Source organism: Arachis duranensis, chromosome 4 (genome assembly GCF_000817695.3).
Source record: "Arachis duranensis cultivar V14167 chromosome 4, aradu.V14167.gnm2.J7QH, whole genome shotgun sequence".
Taxonomy (NCBI): Eukaryota; Viridiplantae; Streptophyta; class Magnoliopsida; order Fabales; family Fabaceae; genus Arachis; species Arachis duranensis.
Genome location: NC_029775.3, coordinates 84,011,055 through 84,030,353, shown reverse-complemented (window position 1 = coordinate 84,030,353; position 19,299 = coordinate 84,011,055). Strand labels below are relative to the sequence as shown.

At 38.6% G+C, this 19,299-nt stretch overlaps 1 non-coding gene across 1 annotated transcript; it reads left to right on the top strand.

The window, feature by feature from the left end:
• Positions 1-9,014: 9,014 nt before the first annotated feature.
• Positions 9,015-9,122, top strand: LOC127746892 (small nucleolar RNA R71). The gene has a single exon (XR_008008704.1). It is a non-coding gene; the product is annotated as a small nucleolar RNA R71 (small nucleolar RNA).
• The last annotated feature ends 10,177 nt before the right edge of the window (positions 9,123-19,299 follow it).

The window sequence follows — 19,299 nt, the reverse complement described above, 5'->3', positions numbered from 1 at the left end:
GGAGACTCGGAGGGGGGTGTAGTTGTGGTACTTCCGTGGCTTGTCCGAGTTGGGTTCTTCTTTCTTCTTCTGTTCCCGATCTCGATCTCGGAGCGGGCAGGTTGATTCCTTCCTAGCAGAGTCTCTTGGCTGGGAGGTTTCCTCCATGTTGATATATTTTTCTGCCCGCTCCTGTACCTCGTATAGGGAGGTCGGGTATCGTTTGGATAGGGACTGGCTAAACGGTCCCTCTTTTAGGCCGTTTGCTAGTCCCATGATGGCTGCTTCGGTGGGCAAGTGTTGTATGTCCAGGCAGGCTTTGTTGAATCGCTCCATGTATTCTCGGAGAGTTTCTTGGTTACCTTGTTTAATCCCGAGTAGACTGGGGGCATGTTTTGTCTTGTCCTTTTGAATGGAGAACCTTGTTAGGAATTTTTTGGTTAGGTCTTCGAAGCTGGTGATTGATCTTGGTGGCAGGTTGTCGAACCACTTCATGGCTGTTTTGGTGAGAGTGGTGGGGAAGGCTTTGCACCGAATCGCGTCGGAGGCGTCGACTAGGTACATTCTGCTTCTGAAGTTGCTGAGGTGAGGACTTGGATCGGTGGTGCCGTCGTAGAGGTCCATATCGGGCGGTTTGAAGTCTCGCGGTACCTTCTTCTTCATGATCTCTTCCGTGAAGGGATCGTGGTTGTTTTCGGGAGTTGTGTCGTGTCTTGCCCGATCTTTCAGATTGGCTTCTATTTTCCGCAGTTTCGGTCTTTTAGGTTGGCCTCTATTTTCCGTAGTTTTTCTTCTAATTCTCTGTGCTTTCGAGCCTCCCTTCTCATTTCTTGTTCAGTTTCTTTCTGCTTTTTTATGTCCTCTTCGAGTTGTTTCAGTCGGTTTTGTTGGGCCCGGACTGCTTCTAAAATTTCCGAGTTCTTTTCTTTTTCGGAATTTTGTGGATCTTTGTTTGGGAGTGATGTCTTTGGGCGATTCTGTTTGTTTCCTCCTGGAGTGCGTGGTGATAGAGGGCTGTTCGGTCGTTCTCCGGTGTCAACTTCGTCCTCTTGTTCTGATGCAGCGTGGTCATTGTTGAGAGGGTCGTCCGCCATGGTAAAGGGATGACTTCCAGGTTCCCCGGCAACGGCGCCAATGTTCCGAGGGTTACCTGAAACGTGTAGCTCGGTCGTCTTGGAAAAGCCCGAGGTGGGGGGACTGATGACCCGAGCTTGGTATGCAGAGTGATTGGTGGTTGTACCTGCAATGACACTCCGATGCTTAAGTTAGCATGGGTCCAAGCAGATATGTGTAGAGTGTGGAATGTGTGCCATACCTGGGTGCTCCAGTGTATTTATAGTAGTTGGCCGTGATCTCCCCTTGGATAAGATATTCTTATCTTTATCTTATCTTTTTGGGAGTTTTATCTCTATCTTTGTGGAACCGCCTTTTCTAGGCCTTTTCGGCCTTTAGGTTTTGGGCTGCGTTCCTTTTGATGGGCCTTCTTAGCTTTGTTGTCCGAGGTCCGACCTCAGGCGTGGGCCTTGGGACGAGGTCGGACCTTTCTTGGATTTTGCCGAGTTGGAGGAGTCCGGTCAGGGTATGAACATATGCCATTTTCACAATTCATAATTCTCTTGTTATTCTTTTCATAATGGATTATTCATAGTTCATAACACAGTATAAATCCAACAATTTTATGCTAACCACATAACAAAATTAAGTTTCAAAAAATCCAATGCAAATGAAAATAAAGCCCATGAGATATGACACCACAATTTAACTATTTCAAATCGTTTTGCTGGCTTGTTGATCTACAATCTTTGTTCAATTAAATTCTAACTCATTTTTGTAAAAAACAATTATGAAAGTCAATGGTTAAATCCACATATCAAATTGAATATCAGAAGAAGAGAAAAGTCCTATTGCTAGGTCACGAACAAATCCACAGATTAGGGCACGACCAAAAAAATGAAAGGAATCAGTAAATTAAACAAGTGAACAACATTTTGATAGAACTAACCTGGGTCACAACAGCTAGGATGACGAGTTGGTGGTTGACATCGAAAGCAACAGGGGAGAGGCAGCAGCTTCGTTCTTCGATTGTCCTATGAAGGAGAAAATGAGGAGATGAGAACATAGGGGCTACGAAGATGAACCTGAAAACAGAAACTCACTTACCTAGCGGTGGCTAGACCAGCGGTGACGAGGTGGTTGTTCTTGAAATTGTGCTTCAGAGCGTGAAGTGATGACCTTGAAGAAGAATGAGAAGATAGAGTCACTAGGGTTAACAATGAAGCTTTGATTTACATTAGGGCTACTGTTGGAATTATTGAATTAGAATGAGGGTAATTTATGTACAAATTATAGTTAAAATTTCTGTCTCCGTCTTTAAAATTTTCTGTCTCCACTGTCCCTACTTTTTGGAGGTACTGAAATACTAAAATTTTAGAGACAGAGATAGAAATTTAAGTACCAATCTCTAGCTCAATGGTGTGCATAAATTGTGATCATCAACAATGGCGCCAAAGACTTGGAGCTCTCAAACGTGAATCACACTTTGTCACAACTTCGCACAACTAACCAGCAAGTGCACTGGGTCGTCCAAGTAATACCTTACGTGAGTAAGGGTCAATCCCACGGAGACTGTTGATATGAAGCAAGCTATAGTCATCTTGTAAATCTCAGTTAGGCGGATTCAAATGGTGATAATGGTTTTCGAATATAAAGATAAATAAAACATAAAATAAAGACAGAGATACTTATGTAAATCATTGGTGAGAGTTTCAGATAAGTGCATGGAGAGGCTTTTGTCCCTTCTGAATCTCTGCTTTCCTACTACCTTCCTTCAATCATTCTCACTCCTATCCATGGCAAGCTGTACGTAGGGCATCACCGTTGTCAATGGCTATTTCTCATCCTCTCAGTGAAAATGGTCCAAATGCTCTGTCACACCACGGCTAATCATCTGTCGATTCTCAATCATGTCGGAATAGAATCCATTGATTCTTTTGCGTCTGTTACTACGCCCAACAATCACGAGTTTGAAGCTCGTCACAGTCATTCAATCCTTGAATCCTACTTGAAATACCACAGACAAGGTTTAGAATTTCCGGATTCTCAATAATGGCCGCCTATAATTCTAGCTTATACCACAAATATTCTGATTAAGGAATCCAAGAGATATTCATTCAATCTTAAGTAGAACGGAGGTGGTTGTCAGGCACACGTTCATAAGGACGGATGATGATGAGTGTCATGGATCATCACATCCATCAGGTTGAAGTACGAATGATATCTTAGAACAAGAATAAGCTTGAATTGAATAGAAGAATAATAGTAATTGCATTAATTCTTGAGGTACAGCAGAGCTCCACACCTTAATCTATAGTGTGTAGAAACTCCACCGTTGAAAATACATAAGTGATGGTCTAGGCATGGCCAAATGACCAGCCCCTATGAATGATCAAAAGACCGAATGGTCAAAAGACTAGACACTAGTATAATAGTAAAAAGATCTATTTATACTAAACTAGCTACTAGAGTTTACAGAAATAAGTCTAAGTGCAGAAATTTACTTCTGGGGCCCACTTTGGTGTGTTCTTAGGCTGAGCATGAGCTTTACATGTGCAGAGGCTTCCTTGGGGTTAAACGCCAAGTTGTAACGTCTGTTTGGTGTTTAACTATGGTTTGTGACGTGTTTCTGGCGTTTAACTCCAGAATGTAGCATGGAACTGGCGTTGAACGCCAGTTTGTGTCATCTAAACTCGAACAAAGTATAAACTATTATATATTGCTGGAAAGACCTGGATGTCTACTTTCCAACGCAGTTGAGAGCGCACCATTTGAAGTTCTGTAGCTCTAGAAAATCCATTTCTAGTGCAGGGAGGTCAGAATCCAACAGCATCAGCAGTCCTTTGTCAGCCTCCTATCAGATTTTTGCTCAGGTCCCTCAATTTCAGCCAGAAAATACCTGAAATCATAGAAAAACACACAAACTCATAGTAAAGTCCAGAAATGTGAATTTTGCATAAAAACTAATAAAAACATCCCTAAAAGTAGCTAGATCCTACTAAAAACTACCTAAAAACAATGCCAAAAATCGTATAAATTATCCGCTCATCACAACACCAAACTTAAATTGTTGCTTGTCCCCAAGCAACTGAAAATCAAATAGGATAAAAAGAAGAGAATATACTATAAATCTCAAAATATCAATGAATATTAGTTCTAATTAGATGAGCGGGACTTGTATCTTTTTGCTTCTGAACAGTTTTGGCATCTCCCTTTATCCTTTGAAGTTTAGAATGATTGGCATCTATAGGAACTCCGAGTTCAGATAGTGTTATTGATTCTCCTAGTTAAGTATGTTGATTCTTGAACACAACTACTTTTATGTGTCTTGGCTGTGGCCCTAAGCACTTTGTTTTCCAGTATTACCACCGGATACATAAATGCCACAGACATATGACTGGGTGAACCTTTTCAGATTGTGACTCAGCTTTGCTAAAGTCCCCAGTTAGAGGTGTCCAGAGCTCTTAAGCACACTCTTTTTGCTTTAGATCATGACTTTAACCACTCAGTCTCAAGTTTTTCACTTGGACCTGCATGCCACAAGCACATGATTGGGGACACCTTGATTTAGCCGCTTAGGCCTGGATTTTATTTCCTTGGGCCCTCCTATCCATTGATGCTCAAAGCCTTGGATCCTTTTTACCCTTGCCTTTTAGTTTTAAGGGCTATTGGCTTTTTTTGTTTGCTTTTTTTTTTCTTTTATTTTTTTGCCACTCTTTTTTTTTGCAAGCTTTTTTTTCTTCACTGCTTTTTCTTGCTTCAAGAATCAATTTTATGATTTTTCAGATCATCAATAACATTTCTCTTGTTCATCATTCTTTCAAGAGCCAACAATTTTAACATTCATAAACAACAAGATAAAAAATATGCACTGTTCAAGCATTCATTCAGAAAACAAAAAGTATTGTCACCACATCAATATAACTAAACTAATTTTCAAGAACGAATTCGAAATTCATGTACTTCTTGTTCTTTTGTATTAAAAACATTTTTCATTTAAGAAAGATGAAGGATTCATGGAATTATTCATGGCCTTAAAACATAGACACTAGACACTAATGATCATGTAATAAAGCTACAAACATAGACAAACATGAAGCTTAAAGACCGAAAAACAGAGAGATAAGAACAAGGAAGTTAAGGAATGAGTCCACCTTAGTGATGGTGGTGCCTTCTCCTTGAGGGACCAATGGTGTTCTTGAGATCCTCTATGTCTCTTCCTTGCCTTTGTTTCTCCTCCCTCATAGCTCTTTGATCTTCTCTAATCTCATTGAGAATGATGGAGTGCTCTTGGTGTTTCACCCTTAATTGGGTCATGTCATGACTCAATCCTTATAGAGAAGTGTTGAGTTGTTCCCAATAGTTGTTTGGAGAAAAATGCATCCCTTGAGGCATCTCAGGGATTCCTTGATGATGAGCTTCCTCATGCCTCTCTTGAGATCCATGAATAGGCTCTCTTGTTTGCTCCATCCTCTTCTTAGTGATAGGCTTGTCATCTTTAATGAGGATGTCTCCTTCTATGACAACTCCAGCTAAGTAGCATAGATGGCAAATGAGATGAGGAAAAGCTAGCCTTGCCAAGGTGGAGGGCTTTTCGGCTACTTTATAGAGTTCTAGAGAGATGACTTCATAAACTTCTACTTCATCTCCAATCATGATGCTATGGATCATGATGGCCCGATCCACAGTTACTTCGGATCGGTTGCTAGTGGGGATGATGGAGCGTTGGATGAACTCCAACCATCCTCTAGCCACAGGCTTAAGATCCAGTCTTCTCAATTGAATCAGCCTGCCTTTTGAGTCTCTTTTCCATTGAGCTCCTTCCACACATATGTCCATGAGGACTTAGTCCAACCTTTGATCAAAGTTGACCCTTCTTGTGTAGGGACGTGCGTCTTATTGCATCATAGGCAAGTTGAATGCTAACCTCACATTTTTCGGACTGAAATCTAAGCTTTTCCCCCGAACCATTGTAAGATAATTCTTTGGATTCGGGTTCATACTTTGATCATGGTTGCTAGTGATCCATGCATTGGCATAGAACTCTTGAACCATTAAGATTCTGACTTGTTGAATGGGGTTGGTAAGAACTTCCCAACCTCTTCTTTGGATCTCATGTCGGATCTCCGAATACTCATTTTTCTTGAGCATGAAAGGGACCTCAGGGATCACCTTCTTCTTGGCCACAACTTCATAGAAGTAGTCTTGATGGGCTTTATAGATGAATCTCTCCATCTCCCATGACTCGGAGGTGGAAGCTTTTGTCTTCCTTTTTCTCTTTCTAGAGGTTTCTTTGGCCTTAGGTGCCATCAATGGTTATGGAAAAACAAAAAAGCTATGCTTTTACCACACCAAACTTAGAATGTTGCTCGCTTTTGAGCAAAGAAAAGAAAAGAATAGAAGAAGAAGAAGAATATATGGAAGAGAGGGAGAGATGTGTGGGTTTCAGCCAAGGGCGAGAAGAGAGGGTTTTGTTGCGTGAAAATGAAGAAGGATGGAGGGGTTTATATAGTGGAGGGAGAGGGTAGTAGGTTTGGTCATTTAGGGTGGGTTTGGGTGGGAAAGAGATTTTGAATTTGAAGGTAAGTGGGGTTTATGGGGAAGAATGGATGGATGTGAGTGGTAAAGAGTTGATGAGGAAGAGAGATTGAGGTGATTGGTGAAGGGTGTTTGGGGAAGAGTGTTATTGGATAGTGTGAAGAAGAGAGATGGTGAGTTGAGGTAGGTGGAGATCCTGTGGGGTCCACATATGCTGAGGTGATCTTGTGTGATCCACAGATCCTGAGGTGTCAAGGATTTATCATCCCTTCACCAATTAGACATGTAGAATGCCCTCTACATGTAATCCTGGCGTTTAACGCCAGGATGAAGCTTATTTCTGGTGTTAAATGCCCAAATGTAGCATGTTTATGCGTTTAATGCCAGGCTGATGCTTGTTGCTGGCGTTAAACGCTAGCTTTCCTCAGGGTGCAATCCTGGCGTTTAAATGCCAAACTGTTGCTTGTTTCTGGCATTCAACGCCAGATTCATGCTCTGTTCTGGCGTTGAACGCCAGCCAGATGCTCCTTATTGGTGTTTAAACGCCAGTAAGCTCTTCCTTCAGGGTGTGCTTTTTCTTCTGCTGTTTTTGATTCTGTTTTTAATTTTTGCAATTGTTTTGTGACTCCACATTATCATAAACCTAATAAAACATAAAAGAACAAGAGAAATATAGATATATAAAAATTGGGTTGCCTCCCAATAAGTGCTTCTTTAATGTCAATAGCTTGACAGTGAGCTCTCATGGAGCTTCACAGATGTTCACAGTATTGTTGGGACCTCCCAACACTAAACTTAGAGTTTGAATGTGAGGGTTCAATACCAAACTTAGAGTTTGGTTGTGGCGTCCCAACACCAAACTTAGAGTTTGATTGTGAGAGCTTTGTTTAACTCTGTATTGAGAGAAGCTTATCGTGCCTCTTTTCCATGTTTACAGAAGGATAACCTTGAGCTTTAAACACAAGGTAGTCCCCATTCAATTGAAGGACTAGTTCTCCTCTGTCAACATTAATCACAGCTCCTGTTGTGGCTAGGAAGGGTCTTCCAAGAATGATGCATTCATTCTCATCCTTCCCAGCATCCAAGATTATGAAATCAGCAGGGATGTAAAGGCCTTTAACCTTTACTAACACGTCCTCTACCAATCCATAAGCTTGTTTTATTGACTTATCTGCCATCTCTAATGAGATTCTTGCAGTTTGCACCTCAAAGATCCCTAGTTTCTCCATTATAGAGAGTGGCATAAGATTTATACCTGACCCCAGGTCACATAGAGCCTTCTCAAAGGTCATGGTGCCTATGGTACAGGGTATTAAGAATTTACCAGGATCTTGTTTCTTTTGAGGTAATGTATGCTAAGCCCATGTATTTAGTTCACTAATGAGCAAGGGAGGTTCACCTTTCCAAGTCTCATTACCAAACAACTTGGCATTCAGCTTCATGATGGCTCCTAGATATTGAGCAACTTGCTCTTCAGTTACATTTTCATCCTCTTCAGAGGAAGAATAGTTTTCAGAGCTCATGAATGGTAAAAGGAGGTTCAATGGAATCTCTATGGTCTCTATATAAGCCTCAGATTCCTTTAGGTCCTCAATAGGAAACTCCTTTTTCTTTAGAGGACGTCCAGGGAGGTCTTCCTCACTGGGATTCACGTTCTTCTCCTCCCTTGTGCATTTGGCCATATTGATTATATCAATGGCCTTGCACTCTCCTTTTGGATTCTCTTCTGTATTGCTTGGGAGAGTACTAGGAGAAGTTTCAGTAATTTTCTTACTCAGCTGACCCACTTATGCCTCCAAATTTCTAATGGAGGACCTTGTTTCATTCATGAAACTTAAAGTGGTCTTAGATAGATCAGAGATTATGTTTGCTAAGCTAGAGGGGTTCTGCTCAGAATTCTCTATCTGTTGCAGAGAATATGATGGAAAAGGTTTGCTATTGCTAAACCTGTTTCTTCCACCATTATTAAAACCTTGTTGAGGCTTTTGTTGACCTTTCCATGAGAAATTTGGATGATTTCTCCATGAGGAATTATAGGTGTTTGTATAGGGTTCACCCATGTAATTTACCTATGCTATTGCAGGGTTCTCAGGTTCATAAGCTTCTTCTTCAGAAGATGCCTCTTTAGTACTATTGGATGCATTTTGCCATCCATTCAGACTTTGAGAAATCATGTTGACTTGCTGAGTCAAAATTTTATTCTAAGCCAATATGATATTCAGAGCATCAATTTCAAGAACTCCCTTCCTCTGAGGCGTCCCATTACTCAAAGGATTCCTCTCAGAAGTGTACATGAATTGGTTGTTTGCAACCATTTCAATAAGTTCTTGAGCTTCTGCAGGTGTTTTCTTTAGGTGAATGGATCCACCTACAGAATGGTCCAGTGACATCTTAGAGAACTTAGATAGACCATAATAGAATATATCCAGAATGGTCCACTCTCAAAGCATGTCAGAAGGACACTTTTTGGTCATCTGCTTGTATCTTTCCCAAGCTTCTTAGAGGGATTCACCATCTTTTTGCTTGAAGGTTTGAACATCCACTCTAAGCTTGCTCAGCTTTTGAGGAGGAAAGAACTTGGCCAAGAAGGCCGTGACCAGCTTATCCCAAAAGTTCAGGCTATCTTTAGGTTGAGAGTCCAACCATACTCTAGCTCTGTCTCTTACAGCAAAAAGAAAAAGCATAAGCCTGTAGACCTCAGGATCTACTCTATTAGTCTTAATAGTCTCACAGATCTGCAAGAACTCAGTTAAAAACTGGTAGGGATCTTCTGATGGAAGTCCATGAAACTTGCAGTTCTGTTGCATTAGATCAACTAGTTGAGGCTTCAGCTCAAAATTGTTTGCTCCAATGGCAGGGATTGAGATTCTTCTTCCATAAAAGTTGGAAGTAGGTGTAGTATAATCACCAAGCATCCTCCTTGCGTTATTTTTGTTGTTATTATTTTTGGCTGCCATCTCCTCTTCGTTTTCAAAAATTTCTATCAAGTCCTCTCCAGAGGGTTGTGCTTTAGCTTCCCTTAGCTTCCTCCTTAGGGTCCTTTCAGGTTCAGGATCTGCTTCAACAAGAATGTTCTTGTCCTTGCTCCTGCTCATATGAAAAAGAAGGGAACAGAAAATAATAATAGGGATCCTCTTTACCACAGTAGAGAGATTCCTTTATGTTAGTAGAAGAAGAAAAGAATAGATGAAGGAAAAGAGGAAAATTCGAACTCAGAGAGGAAGAGGGGGTTCGAATTTTAAGATGAAGAGAAGCGTTAGTAAATGAATAAATAAATAGAAAGAGATGAGAGAGAAGAGTTTTCAAAAATTAACTAAAATAAAAGAAAAATATTAAAGTTAAAATTCGAAAATTAAGAAAAGGAATAAAATAAAAATTAAAATTTGAAACAATTAGTTAAAAAAAGAATTTTGAAAAAGAGGGAGGTAATTTTCGAAAATTAGAGAGAGAAAAGTAGTTAGGTGGTTTTGAAAAAGATAAGAAACAAACAAAAAGTCAATTAGTTAGATGAAAAAGATTTGAAAATCAATTTTGAAAAGATAAGAAGTTAGAAAAGATTTTTGAAATCAATTTTGAAAAAGATATGATTTGAAAAGTAAAGTTTTCGAAATTTTGAAATAAAGATAAGAAAAAGATTTTGAAAATAAATTTTAAAATTTTTTGAAAATAATAAAAAAAATGAAAAAGATTTGATTTTTGAAAAAGATTTTGAAAAGATAGGATTTTTTTAAAATTGAAAATTTGACTTGACTTATAAGAAATAGCTAAGTTTTAAAAATTTTTGACTAAGTCAACTTAAATTTTCGAAAATTATGAGCAAAATAAGGAAAAGATATTTTTTATTTTTGAATTTTTAATGAGGAGAGAGAAAAACACAAAAATGACTCACAACATGAAAATTATGAATCAAAACACAAGATGCATGCAAGAACACTATGAATGTCAAGATGAACACCAAAAACACATTGAAGATCATGATAAATATCAAGAACTTATTTTTGAAAAAGTTTCAAGAAAAGAAAATATGCAAGACACCAAACTTAGAAATTTTTCATATTTGGACACTAAGAATTCAAAAATGCATATGAGAAACAACAAAAAACACAAAACAAGAAAATGTTAAGATCAAACAAGAAGACTTACCAAGAACAACTTGAAGATCATGAAGAATACCATGCATGAGTTTTCGAAAAATGCACAAATTTTTAAAGACATGCAATTGACACCAAACTTAAAAATTGACACTAGACTCAAACAAGAAACACAAAATATTTTTGGTTTTTATGATTTTATTAAATTTTTTTGTATTTTTTTCGAAAATTATTATTTTTTTGGAAAAAAACGAAAACAAAGAAATTTTTTTTTTGAAAAATTTTTTGAAAACTTTTTGGAAAACAGAATTACCTAATCTAAGCAACAAGATGAACCGTCAGTTGTCCAAACTCGAACAATCCCCGGCAATGGCGCCAAAAACTTGGTGCGCGTAAATTGTGATCATCAACAATGGCACCAAAGACTTGGAGCTCTCAAACATAAATCACACTTTGTCACAACTTCGCACAACTAACCAGTAAGTGCACTGGGTCGTCCAAGTAATACCTTACGTGAGTAAGGGTCGATCCCACGGAGATTGTTGGTATGAAGCAAGCTATAGTCATCTTGTAAATCTCAGTTAGGCGGATTCAAATGGTGATAATGGTTTTCGAATATAAAGATAAATAAAACATAAAATAAAGACAGAGATACTTATGTAAATCATTGGTGGGAGTTTCAGATAAGTGCATGGAGAGGCTTTTGTCCCTTCTGAATCTTTGCTTTCCTACTACCTTCCTTCAATCATTCTCACTCCTTTCCATGGCAAGCTGTATGTAGGGCATCACCGTTGTCAATGGCTACTTCCCATCCTCTCAGTGAAAATGGTCCAAATGCTCTGTCACAGCACGGCTAATCATCTGTCAGTTCTCGATCATGTCGGAATAGAATCCATTGATTTTTTTGCGTCTGTCACTACGCTCAACAATCGTGAGTTTGAAGCTCGTCACAGTTATTCAATTCCTGAATCCTACTCGAAATACCACAGACAAGGTTTAGACTTTTTGGATTCTCAAGAATGGCCGCCAATAATTCTAGTTTATACCACGAAGATTCTGATTAAGGAATCCAAGAGATATTCATTCAATCTTAGGTAGAACGGAGGTGGTTGTCAGGCATACATTCATAAGGACGGATGATGATGAGTGTCATGGATCATCACATCCATCAGGTTGAAGTACGAATGTTATCTTAGAACAAGAATAAGCTTGAGTTGAATAGAAGAATAATAGTAATTGCATTAATTTTCGAGGTACAGCAGAGCTCCACACCTTAATCTATGGTGTGTAGAAACTCCACCGTTGAAAATAAATAAGTGATGGTCTTGGCATGGCCGAATGGCCAGCCCCCCTGAATGATCAAAAGACCGAATGGTCAAAAGACTAGACACTAGTATAACAGTAAAAAGTTCTATTTATACTAAACTAGCTACTAGGGTTTACAGAAATAAGTCTAAGTGCAGAAATCCACTTTCGGGGCCTACTTTGGTGTGTGCTTGGGCTGAGCTTGAGATTTACACGTGTAGAGGCTTCTCTTGGGGTTAAACACCAAGTTGTAACGTCTGTTTGGCGTTTAACTCTGGTTTGTGACGTGTTTCTGGCGTTTTACTCCAGAATGTAGCATGGAACTGGCGTTTAATGCCAGCTTGTATCGTCTAAACTCGAACAAAGTATGAACTATTATATATTGCTGGAAAGTCCTGGATGTCTACTTTCCAACGCAGTTGAGAGCACACCATTTGGAGTTCTGTTGCTCCAGAAAATCCATTTCGAGTGCAGGGAGGTCAGAATCCAACAGCATCAGCAGTCCTTTGTCAGCCTCCAATCAGATTTTTGCTCAGGTCCCTCAATTTCAGTCAGAAAATACCTGAAATCATAGAAAAACACACAAACTCATAGTAAAGTCCAGAAATATGAATTTTGCATAAAAATAATAAAAATATCCCTAAAAGTAGCTAGATCCTACTAAAAACTACCTAAAAACAATGCCAAAAAGTGTATAAATTATCCGCTCATTACTCAACAAACATAATACTAAATCTCTGTCTTCCAGTCTTAGTTCTAGTCTCTGCAAACAAACGCTACCTAGAGGAAACATGGATGGTTAGCAGAAGCTTCTATACAGGTGGGTCTAATCGTAGAGGGCCCACCCTAGTACAACGTATAAATGGGGAGAGACCGACCTCTCCCTACAAGTACATCACCCTTCTTACCCTAATTAGCCAGCTCTTCATACAAACACTTATTTTAGCATTGGAGTGTACTTGGAGGTGGCCCCTCCCGCCGACAAATAGGCTGAACGCTTCGCTCCAGTAGCTCACGCTCAGATCCATATCATCTCACCCCTTGGCTCCATCATCAACCTCACTCGATCCACCAAATGTAACACCCTATCACACAGAGCTTTACGCCTAGGATATAACCCAGAGGTGGCCAGGTGCTACGACCTCTAAAAATAAAAATACTAATGTAATATAATTGAAGGAAGTTGTAACTAGCAGCCTTGAAAGAGAGGTTAATAAAAAATGAAACAAAAAATGCATCACTCACGAAAGTTATGCATAGATGGATAAGCAAGCTTCAAAAGGAAGGTTTAAAACATATACATATGGATCAGAATTCCAAAATACAGATAACGAGCTCCAACTCGACCTATGAAGCTAAAGCTGGCCAGAGTATTCTTATATATATATATATAACCCAAAATACAACCCCAAACTATAAAATGAACACTTTTTTCTCCAAGTCAACCTCTAGGAAGGACAAAGTATATAATACAAGGGAGCGGAGAACAACTACGTAAATATATATACAATCATAACATAATGCTAAACCCAAAATATAGCACTTCGTTTCTACAAGGTCTCCAGAATGCTCAGTGTGGTGCCTCCTGACCTGCATCTGAAAAACAGCAACATATATATGGAATGAGAATTGGAGGTTCTCAGTATGGTAAAGGTGCCCACAAAGATAATATATAAGGTCCCGGAAAAGCCAGAGGCAATCCTAGAACTTCGATACCTAGATTCAAAACGTAGAGTTATACTTTAAATAAGATATCAAGTAAACTATCTAAGGTACTCAGGATCTAATCCAAATATAACTTAACATTTCAATCTCACTCTCCTCCAATCCTCCGAATCACCAATGGAACAACCCTCATCGTCACCTCAGGCAGTATGTGGGATCTCTTAGTTGCAAAGACATACAATACAGACAAGGAAAATACAGATAAAATGTAGTTACAGCAAGTAAATCAGATAGCAGTTAGTCACAGGCAAGCATTTTGGCAATCCAAAACAAATACATACACAAACAAGTCATACAAATGCATATGATGCATGTTTGTCCTATGGCTAATGGGCTTATTTATCGGTTACATAGCCAAACCCGACATGTCAGGTAGTTAATCCGGACACTATCTATCTATTGCACAATGATACCATTAGAGGGAATACGTGTCCTGTCACTATTAGAGGGATTATGTTCTCTGTCACCATTAGAGGGAATATGTGCCCTGTCACTACTAGAGGGAATATGTGCCTATCACCCTTACAACTAGAGAGATAACACAAACATACTCATCATCAATCAACTACAATAATGCCTCATTTATCATAATCATTCAATTTCATACTTCAAACTCAGTTTTCATCATTCTTCTTCTTCATCTCTTTCCTGGAGCAAGTGGACAACGCCACTGTCTTATACCTGGGGTCACATATCTCATTCATTTACATATTCCTCGAGCTAACTTTAAAACCGTTTTTGAATTTAAACTCTTTTCAAAAGACAAAGGAAAACTATTTATTAGTTAAACCTCTTGACAAGGCCTCTAAACTTTTGGGGAGTGACAACCAATCTAATTTCAAAACTAAATCTTTTAAACTCAAACATAATTCACTCTTTTCTTAAATAAATCAAAATCAAATAAAACAATTCTTTCAATCCAAATTAACTAAAATGAAATTTTTCAAAATTCTTCTAAAAATTTCGACAGCACCTCCTTTAAAATTCAAACTTCTGCTATCCTTCAAAGGTCCCAACCATCAAACCAGGAACCTCTCAGTCATTCAAATCATTTATAGTATCAAATCATTTCAAAATCAAACCAATTCCAATATTAAATCTTTTTCCAAACCAAACCAACTCAAATAACAGACCATTTATAAAATCGAATCATACATTTCTCAACCAATCTATTCAATTCAGTTTCACAAACTCACCATCAATTCTCAACACATCAACAACCATGTTTATTTTATACTCATCAAAGTCATAATCCAACACATACAAATTCATTTATCTTTTATACACACATCGTATACCATATCCATAATCCATCAATAACTCATTCAATTCATTCCTATCTTATGGTCTTCTAGCCTAAGTATTTACGTTACATTATATTTTATCTACGAGAAATCAAAATCATACCTTGGCCGATTCCCCCTACACTTGGAACACCCCAAAAAGCTCTCTTTTTTCAAGCTCCAAGCTTCCAAACGTCAATTCCTCAAGCTTAATCACCTAAATTTTGTTCCAAACCACCCAATTGAACTCTAAATCAACAAGAACACAATCTAATTCACACAATATCACTATAATCATCATAGAGTTCACTAACTTAGAAATTCACTAAGAGATAGGAGTTCCTTACCTCACCCACAGCTTAAATGAACAAGACCCAACAATTTCTGCTAGCTAATTTTATACTAAAACATCAAAATCGCAAAATCCTCAATTCCAAACCTCATATATATTCGAAACAAAAGAGGAAAGATCTAGGTGAGAAATATTAAATTCCTTACCAAATTGGTTAGTGGACTTTGTAGAGAATTTTAAGATGAACACATGGCCACTGATGGCTTGTCAATCGAAACTTTGGATTGAAAGTTACGTGGAATTAAAAATTGGAAGTGGGTCACACTAAGTGTTTTCTTAGCTTGCTTCTTCCCAGCGTAAATGGAGTATGGAAAGGGATAAGAAGGCCGAAGTCAATTAAATGAGGTGAATGGGTTGGGCCTGATTCGGCCTATTTGGCCTAGTTTTGGGCCAAACCTTTTACAATTAGAGTCAAAATTTAAATTTTAATTATTTCTACTTCATTAAACTATAAAATTTAATTTCTTAATTTCATTAATTAATAATTAATTTATTAGTTAATTATTTACTAATTACCTTACATCCTACCCCCTAACAAAAATTTTCGCCCTCGAAAATATCGTTCACTACAAGAGTTTGCAAGAGTAGTTCCCTTTCCAATCTAATGGATAGTTTCTCAACCTTTGTCGATCTCTACAACGAGTTATCTCCAACAACTTCTCCTTCTCATCTTTGTAGTCCTAATGTCCTCCCAATCTTCGCGCTTCTGCTGCATCACTCTAATCGCTTCTTGTTAAAAACTTACCTATTTATTTTTGCTAAATAACATTTCATTTGGAAAAAATGATTTTCACAACTCAATCATGTGTTATTAATGAATGCTATTCTTCGGTATTTTTCAAAGCGGTTATAATTTGGTTACTAATTCCTTTATTACCTCAGATCTGAGGATCAGATCTGGCTACATTCCGACTTTTCCTGTGTGGGCAACCTCCGACCAAATGTCCTGACTTTTCGCAATTGTAACATAAGCCTGAACCATAATGGCATAGCCTGTTTGGGTGACAACTTCCACATTTCTGACAACTTGAATCATCTGAAACAGCCATCATCTTTTTTCTCTGCCATTTCTTTGGTGGTCATCATTCATTCCGGAGTTATTGTGACCTTGATGGAATTGTTGTACGTATCCTCTTTTCTTGAATCCTTAGCCCCTTGGTGTGAAATTCAGACTGTACTCTTTCTGCTGGAATTCCCAATGATCATTCTCTACTAGAGCAACCTTTCTTGAACATTCCTCTACAACTCTACTCTTGCTTATCAATTCAGAAAAAATTCTGATCTCCATGGGGCCCCCTGAACTCAAAATATCACTCAAAGTCCTCATTCGTATTTAATGCACTTCCATTCCTCAATGTCTCCTAGAGCACCCTGGCAAATTTAGGAGAATCGGCACAATTCCTCAAATATATTCGTGTATTCATTGACCGATATCTGACCTTGTTTCAATTGTAGCAGTTCAAGTTCCTTAGCTGTCCTGACGGAGTTAGAAAAATATTTCTTATAGAATTCAGATTAGAAAGCATCCCAAGGTATTGCAGTGTTGCCTTGCCACAGGAGACGTCAGGTTCCCTGCCACTAATACTGTACTTCATCCATCAACTGATATGTGGCAAATTCAACATATTGATCTTCAGGAACCTGTTATGCTTGCAAGGCTGTCTCCAAAGCCTGAAACTAATTATCTACCTCTGTGGGGTTTGTCGTTCCTCTAAAAATTGGTGGGTTTACTTTCAAGAAGTTTGCTACGATCATTGGTTCGTTTCAACTGTTACCTCCATTTCCGTCATTAACTTGCTGACCAAGGGCCTCAGCCGCTGCCTAGATAGCAGCCGCCATGTTCTCCAGAGCGTTCATAAAATTCACGGTATTATTCATAGTTATTTTTGGTTCTGCACTAAAATTCTAGGCTCTACCTCGACCGCGTCCACATTCACGAGTCATCATTTGGTTTCTGTTCACACCAAACAAGTGATATTAAGGTGACCAGTCTCAATATTTCATGTCTAATGCTTCAAAGTTTCAAATACATGCTCATGAAAAAATATAACATATATTTCAATTAGATATCCAAGGTAGCATATACACAAAACACAGAGTATGCACAGAAGCATAGTCAGTCTGACCCTCAGGCTCGACAGGAACGAACTCCTCTAATACCATAATGTAATACCTTACCACACAGATCTTTATGCCTAGGATGTAAACCAGAGGTGGTGAGGCGCTACGACTTCTAAAAATAAAAATACTAATATAATATAATTGAAGTAAGTTGTAACTAGCAGCCTTGAAAGAGAAGTTAAGGAAAAACGAAATAGAAAACACATCACTCATGAAATTTACGCAAAGATGGATAAGCACATTTCGAAAGGAAAGTTTAAAATATATACATATGGATTAGAATTCCGAAATACAAATTACAAGCTCCGACTCGACCTATATATATATATATATATATACATAACCCAAAATACAACCCTAAACTGTAAAATGAACACCTATTTCTCCAAGTCAACCTCTAGGAGGGACAAAGTACAAAATACAAGGGAGCAGAGAACAACTACATCAATATATATACAATCAGAACATAATGCTAAACCCAAAATATAGCTCTTCGCTTCTAGAAGGTCTCCAGAATGCTCAGTGTGGTGCCTCCCGACCTGCTTATGAAAAATAGCAACATATGTATGGAATGAGAATCGGAAGTTCTCAGTAGGGTAAAGGTGCCCACATAAATAATATATAAGATTCCGGAAAAGGAAAAGGCAATCCTAAAACTTCGATACCCAGATTCAAAACTAAGAGTTATACTTTAAATTAAAATCAAGTAAAATATCTAAGGTACTCAGGTTCTAATCCAAATATAACTTAACACTTCAATCTCACTCTCCTCTAGTCCTCCAAATCACCAGTGGAATAACTCCCAGCGTCACTGGTGCACGAAATTGTGTGGCCAATATTAATGGACTATTTAACACAACTTCGCACAACTAACCAGCAAGTGCACTGGGTCGTCCAAGTAATACCTTACGTGAGTAAGGGTCGATCCCACGGAGATTATTGGTTTGAAGCAATCAATGTTTATTTTATTAATCTTAGTCAGGAGGCCAATAAGGATTTAATGAAATTACTAGGTTTGATTATAAAAATAAAAGGGAATAATAGCGTTACTTGTTGTGCAGTAATGAGAAATATGTTGGAGTTTTGGAGATGCTTTGTCCTCTGACTTCAACTCTTCCTTGAAATCCTCTTCTCACACGCAGGTTCCTTCCATGGCAAGCTCTATGTAGGGTGTCACCGTTGTCAGTGGCTACTTCCCATCCTCGCAGTGAAAACTATGCTCACGCACTCTGTCACAGTACGGCTAATCACCGGTTGGTTCCCGCTCCTACTGGAATAGAATCACTCTTTTGCGTCTGTCACTAACGCCCAACCTTCAGGAGTTTGAAGCACGTCACAGTCATTCAATCCCGGAATCCTACTCGGAATACCACAGACAAGGTTTAGACTTTCAAGGAATTGTATTAAATCATCGAGACGCTGCAGAGCTCCTCACCCCCAACAATGGAGTTTAAAGACTCATGCCGTAGAGATACAATGTAAAACATGAAAATGTCATGAGGTACGAAATAAATCTCTAAAAGTAGTTTTTATACTCGACTAGTAACCTAGGTTTACAGAAAATGAATAAACTAAGATAATTGGTGCAGAAATCCACTTCTGGGGCCCACTTGGTGTGTGCTGGGGCTGAGACTAAAGCTTTCCACATGTGGAGGCCTTTCTTGGCGTTAAACTCCAGGTTATGACGTGTTTTGGGCGTTCAACTCCGGATCATGACGTTTTTCTGGCGTTTAACTCCAGACAGCAGCAAGAACTTGGCGTTTAACGCCATGTTACGTCGTCTATCCTTGCGTAAAGTATGGACTATTATATATTGCTGGAAAGCCCTGGATGTCTACTTTCCAACGCCGTT